We start from the raw sequence: 7,113 nt of genomic DNA on the forward strand, positions 1-7,113 counted from the left end.
GGCCGCTATCACTAGCCGAGCCCTCTGTCTAGCCCTGACCTCTTCAATAAGCTTCCTCTGCCTTTCTTCTTGAGCGGCTGCTCTCTCTCTGCGGATGGGTTAGTGGGCGGCTGGTCTTCTGGTGGTGGCGAAGGGGGTGGATGGACCAACTCCTCCTTTTGAGGCCCCATTTCGAAATTGAAGTCGATCTCATCTCCCTCTTGCCGTTGCTCTTGCTGCACTGCCTCTGCTGTGAAGCCCAATGAGTCTATCTCCTGGGGAGATAGCCCTACCTCTAGTAGTGAATTACGTTGTTCTTCCAGGCTTGGGCTGGCTCTTGTCATTCGATCCGGCAGCTGTAGTCCTGCTTTTAGTGCTCTACGTGCCATGCCTAGTTTCTTGCAGGTTGTTTCCACGGTCTCGTTGTCTTCTGGCACTGTTACGTTCAGCAGGGTGGTCATGAAAGCACGTTGTTGAGCATTGAAGCTCATGGAGACGACACCTGCCCTAGTTTCCACCATCAGTCTATCTTTCTCTAGCTGTCCTAGGCGTTGGGCGAGAGTCTTCACCCGCCTTTCATTGTGAGTGGCCCACTCCTCGGCCCTCTTTCTCATATCCTCCAGACTCTCGTCTTGCCTTTGAGCTAGCACTATCAGTCGCTGCTCTTGGTCTTGCATGTCCTTCTTCAGCTGTACCTGTTTCTCTTGCTCCGCACTCAGCTCTTGTTTTAACTTTTCTATCTCTTGCTCATACCTACGAGCTCTTTCTTCTCGTACCACTTCCAGGTCATTCACATTCTTCTATATCTTCTCCCCCTAGGCCTGCATATCCTCGCAAAATCCTACAAGTTCATCATTTCGCTGTCTTAAAGATGCCATGACCTCGGCATCTTCACTGGCCTTGGTCTCATACTCGGCTTTCGCATCCTCCTTTTCCTGGAGCTGCCCTTTTAGCTCATGTAGTTCTCTCTGAGTTGCGGCTAGCTGCCTTGTTGTTTCCAGCTAGAAGGCAGCTCTAGCCTCTTTCTCAGCTTCCAACTCAGCAGCCGCTGCTTTCTTCTCTTCCTTCGCCTTTTCCAGCTGAGCTAGCAGCTGCTTCACGTATTCATCACATTCTTGTGCTTGCATGCCTGTTGTGGGAACGGAGGTGGTGGAAGTTTCTGTTTTTTGTCTCTTTGGGTCCCTTTGTGACTCTGCATTAGCAGTTATAGGTCTCTTAGTTCTGGGAGCAGAGGGCGTGACCTCTCCTCCTCCTTGGCCCATTTGCTTGTCAACCAAAAACTGCACCCACTCCAAGACATTGCTGGGATCGACCTTGGGAGTAAAGCCTTGGGTGCCGGTGGTAGTGGGCGTTGTCGTGATGAGAGTGGCTGGTGTGGTAGGTACAAAGAGAGGGGGAATTGGCGCCATTGGTTCTTTGCCTTTTCCTTCTGCTGGGGTGGGGGTGTGATTTCTGGCACACTGGTACTGGACCCACGTGCTTCTGTTCTGCATGGGCTCTTTGCACCCTCCTCATCTCTTTTGTGCTGCTCCTCAATGGAGCGACGGGTGGCCAGCGCTATTTCTTCCTCTTCCTTTCTTCTCAACTCCTCTTCAGTCTTCTTCCTCTCCTCCTCTGCCTTCTTTGATTCCATCTCAGCTAATCTTGCCTCCTCTTGCTCCTTTTTTCTCTCCTCCTCATCCTTGAGTGACTCCCTCCGAGCCCTCTTTAGATCTCCTTTTTCTTTTTTCTTGTGCTCTTCTTTCCTCTTTCCATACAGGGCTTTCGTTCTTTGTTTTGTGTGCCTCTGTGGGCTACCCTGGGACTCTCCCTCTTCATCTTTGTCAGTCTCTGTTTCATCTGAAGACCCGTGCTGTTCTTTTGTGTGAGGTGGGGATTGTGACGGGGTGACTCGTCACTTCCTTCTTCGGCTCCCTTCTTATCTTCTTCTTCCCATCCTTGCCCTAGTGCTTCTTGGATTATGGCAGTAAGGACTCCTCCAAACCCTATGGTTGAGGCCTTGGAGGACGATGCCTTGCGTTTTGATCTGGATGATGGGGATTCTCCTCCGGCGGCTCTTCCTCCCGTTGCTAGAGCCTTAGCTGAAGCCTCTATGGTTCTCCTCACAAACCCGTTCAAGCTTACCTCATCCAATGATTGTGCCGCAATGCTGTCGAGTAGAGGCACGTATGATCCGGCTCATTATGGAGTTGTACCTTTGGCTCGAGAACAAAGTGTGCACCATTTTTGCTTGGAGCTGGATATCCGAGTTTGGGATGTCTGCCAAGCTAATCCCATCGTTGGTATGGACCTTCACCTTGTCCATTCCCAACATGGTGTAGATGTCCTCTTCGGCTTTCTTTCCACTTTATTTGGTAGCCCCAGTGCCCTCTCCACCAATTCCGGGGTCAGCTCAATCTGTACTTGCCGGGTGGCTTCATTCTCGTGCACCGTGATGGTGCCTCTGTTTTCGTTAAAGGCGCACAAAAAGTCAGCTCACTGGGTGTAGTCCACCCTCTGGCCCACTGCTTCTAGGTATTTCTGTAGATGGCACTGGTCTATAATCTGGCGCACTGTCGGCTAATCAATGGCCACAAGGTTGAAGATGTGACGGAATTTCAACTAGCTAAAGGCTCTAGTCTCCACCGTGAGCCCGTACTTCGCTTGCTCCTCCTCCGAGAAGGGGAGCTTGCCAGCCTTATCCTGGCTTGCCATGATAGATGCCTGCAAGTTCAGCCATTTCCACTATTAGTGCTTTTTGACAAGTAACTTGCTGAAAGAAGAAAAGCATAGCAGATTTTATTGATATGAAATATTTTGAGTATAGCCTTAACTTTTCTTTTCAGACTTTTACCATTACATTTTACCATTGCATTTCAACTTTTATTGACATTTCATACTTGGTTCACTTTTTAAATTCCACCTTATCCCCTCCCCCTTTAGAACGAGAAGAATCCATCCCAGGATTGGAGGTTGAGAGGACAAGGGCATTCAGCATATACAGAGCATCGGTCTATTTGCACAGGAGCCAAGCATAGAAGTTGGGGTTGTACTCTAGCTGAGCTTCACGGTCTAATTCGAATGGACGGATACCCACGTGCGTGATGTATGTCAGAACATTGGTTAGGAGATCGCCATAATCGACACGACTAGCAATGTGAAGTTCTTCCTCTGTTAAGAGGCGGTCAAGGTAGGGATGCCCCCTGATGTGCTCTTCCATGGGTCGGCCATGAAGAGTGGTTAATACTCGATACAAGGTTGGCGCGACGTAAGTGGGATCGTACTCTACTATTTTGATTATGCGGCGCTGCTCAATGTTGGTGATTATGCGGCACCCCTCAACTTCCCATTGCAGCCTAAGAGTGTACCAATGCTTCAAAAACGTGGAGTCAGTATCAGCAAGCTTGGATAACTCTGTGATTTCCTGATCAATGATAGCAGAAGTGGTTCGCTGATCGTAGGATGTGATGAGATGTTGTTTAATGGGTTGCTCTTTGGAGATATCGCTGTTGAGCAACTCAGCAACAGAGCGAGAAGCTTTTGCAAATGCGAATTCAAAGGTCTCCCAAGAGCAAGGCATATTGCGCAATTTCGTTGAAAAGGGTTCTTCTAATAGACCTAAGTCCAAGTGATCGTAGTTGAGGGCTAGCGACATGAAGGTGGCATCGAGTCGTTTAATGCATTCCACCATGTCATCCCCGTTGTCCTCAGCGAGGTTAGCGGCCATTGCTAAAAAGGATTTTCGTTCATAGGAGGGTGTAAGGCCAACAGGTGGTCGAGGTTTGACAGAACAAGAGCTTTTGACAACGAAGATGGGCAGTTGGAAGTTTCCTTGAGCCTGCAGTTGGGCTGTTTGGAATATGGGTCGGTCAGCCACAACAGATGGACTACTGCATTCAGGTTTTCTTTGGGGAGTCGGATTGACTTGGTCGGATGATGCCTCCTGTGATGGTGATTGTTGCTTGGGCCGATAGGCCTGTGCGACTCTCTTGGGCCGAAGCGTAGATGAGTCGGATGGCTGGGGCTCTGGAGAGCACTGTGGCTTATGGTTTTGAGGTGTTATGGGACGTGGGCTGATCAAGCTTAAGGGTGGCATATGAATAGTGCCTCTAGCCATGGGGGCCTTAGGGATTCAAAGCCAGGTATTTCCCTCGTAGTAGCCCTGCGCATGCAAGAGGGCTTTAGGGACCCATCTTTGCTTGATCACACGGCGCTTCCTGTGATTGCGTCTTGGCCTCCTAAGTTTAGAGTTCTGGGTCCTATGATGATAGGAGCGTCGACTCCTAGGCGGTCGTTGCGGCTGTTTAGGTACCCATTGAAGGTGAGGCTGTTGGGCCTTAGCTTTGGCTGCTATTGTGGGTTGCGGTTTATGGAAGTTGGGGAGTGGTGGCCGTACACTACCCCCTCCTTAGTCTTGCCTACGGATGTTTCTACTGGTGGCTTTGCAGACGGTGATGGTGTTGCGCAGCCCTTGCTGAAAGCTGTGACAATGCACATGTTGCCTATTGCTAGGTGGATGCGCTATGACTCATAATCAACATTGCAATGAGTCTACTTTTTGAAGGTTTGCCCCAGCAGTGACTCCGTGCCTGTAGCACTTGGCAATACGTAAAAAAGCATTGGAACAGTCTCAGACTCGATAGAAATGGCGACTCTGCACTTGCCGAGAAGTGCATATGAGTGGGCCCCATATGGGCTTAATTTGGCAGTTGTGGATTGAAGTAGTGGTTTGCCAAGTTGGATCCAATGACTGTGGGTTAAGACATTGAAGTCTGCTCCCTCGTCGATCAAGGCGTTGAAAGCGCATGTTTGCTTGGAAGTGACCGTGATACGGAGGTAAGCGGGTTCTACAGCTTCCTCATCCTCTTCATTGATGTCAGTGATTGTAGCTACTCATACTTTGACCAACGGTTCTAACAATGGTGGCTCATGCAAAGGATGTGTGGGAGGGTAGTACTTCTTGACATGACTGCCATTGAAGAAGCCTATTCCTTCACCGTCTAGTGTCTCAAGCTCGACATTTTCGATTTGGCTGATTGCACAAACCTTGAAGGGTCTGAGACCTCTAAATTTCATTTTTTGCTTATGCCCCTTAACTGAGTAAAGGAGCACTAAGTCACCCTGTTCAAACTCGCGCTACTTGACATGCTTGTCAAACCAACTATGTTGACATATCGAGCTCCACTCGTGATACGCCAGGGTGGCCGTTGTGTATTTATGTCACCGACGTGTCAGTTGCAGATGCGGTTGGTACACCGCCCATGAATAATAGCTACATGATAGCTATCCTTATCTACTCTAGTTCGTGGCTCAGTTAGTATGCCACCTTAGTTAGTTGAGTTTGGTTTTGAGACCCATATATAGGGTTCTTCTATTTCTTTGTATGAGAGTTCTTTTGGCTTACACAACTAAGAAGAGGAAAATTGTTTTCAGCCTCCACCCTTGTGTGTCTTCCCCCATTGTGCAAGCAAGAAAGCTTCAAGCGAGACTCCTTCCTTCTCTCCCACAATCTTGACATGGTATCAGAGCCTTGTTCGTGGTAAGGAGCTCAAGAAAGCAAGCCAAGCTCGCGGTGTTCTGGTAAGAGGAGCAGTGTTGCTTTCATTTTCTGTTTTGGGAGCAGATCTCTGCAGGTAGCACAGCCGGAAAGTGCAGGAGTGCATTGTCTCAGGTTGAGACGCCCTTCGCGGTGAAGCAAGAGGGCAGTATATGCTGCGGGATAGAGCTTTAGCTCTTGGCGACCCTGTTTTTTTTATTTGAGGCCATTTCGGGGCCTGTTTTGGAGGCGGAAGTTTTCTGCACGCACTCAGAAAAAGGCTCAGTTTTATGCTGTTCAGCCACTGTTCTACAGGTCGGTGAAAAGTTACTGTAGAAATTGCATTGTATGCTTGTGCGCAGAGACATTGGGAGTTTCAGAATCATCCTTGGTTCCTGTTTATGCAAAATCGTCACTAGGAAGTGATTGTGTGGTCAAATACCACTTTCGCCAGTTTTGCAGATTTGCCCTTGTGAGGGTGAAGCTGAGTTTTTGCAGTGACAGAATTTTTTTGCAGTGTTCTGTAATGGCATCTAATTCTCTTTCACAGATTGTCACTGAAAAGCTTGACAAGAACAACTTCCAAGCATGGAAGTTTAGAATGACGAATTTCCTTATGGGAAAAGGATATTGGAAATTTGTTGCAGGAAATGAAGAAGAACCAGTTCTTCCTGATGTTCCCAATCAACAGCAAATGCAGGCATTCAAAACATGGCATGAGAGAGCCAGAAAAGTTATGTATTGGCTGTCTATCAGTATTTCAGACTCTATGATTGTGCATATTCAGGATGCAAGTACGCCAAAGGAGGCATGGGATACTTTGTCAAAAATGTACAGCACAAATACGCAAGCCAGGAAAATGCAGCTCAAGCAAGAGTTGCATAATGTGCAAAGAGAAAGTATGAGCATCAACGACTACCACATGAAGGTGAAGAAGATTGCAGATGCACTTGCTTCCATTGGGTCGCCAGTGGAAGATGATGATTTAGTTTCCGTGACCTTGAATGGTCTAGGAAAGGATTATGCACAGTTTCGGACATCCATTTCAGTTCGTGAAAGATTTCCTGATTTTGAGGAGTTGATTGCTCTTCTAATTTCTGAGGAACAGAGAAATGGTGGTGCATCTTCTTCAGGAGGAACTTCAAAAGAAGCTGTCTTCTACTCAAATGCTGGAAGAGGTAGAGGCAGAGGTAGAGGAGGCCGATTTGGAGGCCGTGGTAGAAATCAGAATATGCAGCAAACTCAAGAAAACCAGTCCTATGGAGGAGGACGTGGTAACTCTAGAGGCAGGGGGAGCCAAAGAGGTCGTGGTGGATGGCAAAGAGGTCAAAATGCAAACAGTAATGTTGAATGCTACTACTGTGGTAAAATGGGTCATATGGCTAAAGACTGCTATAAAAAGCAGAATGACATCATGAATGGAAAACTGCAACAAGGGAATTATGCATCTTCTAGCAGACAGGGTGATGACAGAAATGAGCATTTGTTCATGGTGCAGCACATGAACAATTCTGTGACAAGTGCAGAAGAAAACAATGATGTATGGTATGTTGACTCAGGTGCATCAAACCACATGACAGGTCATGCAGAATGGATGGAGGATGCAAGGAAAATGAAAA

The sequence above is a fragment of the Lygodium microphyllum genome, chromosome 11 (assembly GCF_053477565.2).
Source record: "Lygodium microphyllum isolate KBCC chromosome 11, Lygodium_microphyllum_v1.1.10, whole genome shotgun sequence".
Lineage (NCBI taxonomy): Eukaryota > Viridiplantae > Streptophyta > Polypodiopsida > Schizaeales > Lygodiaceae > Lygodium > Lygodium microphyllum.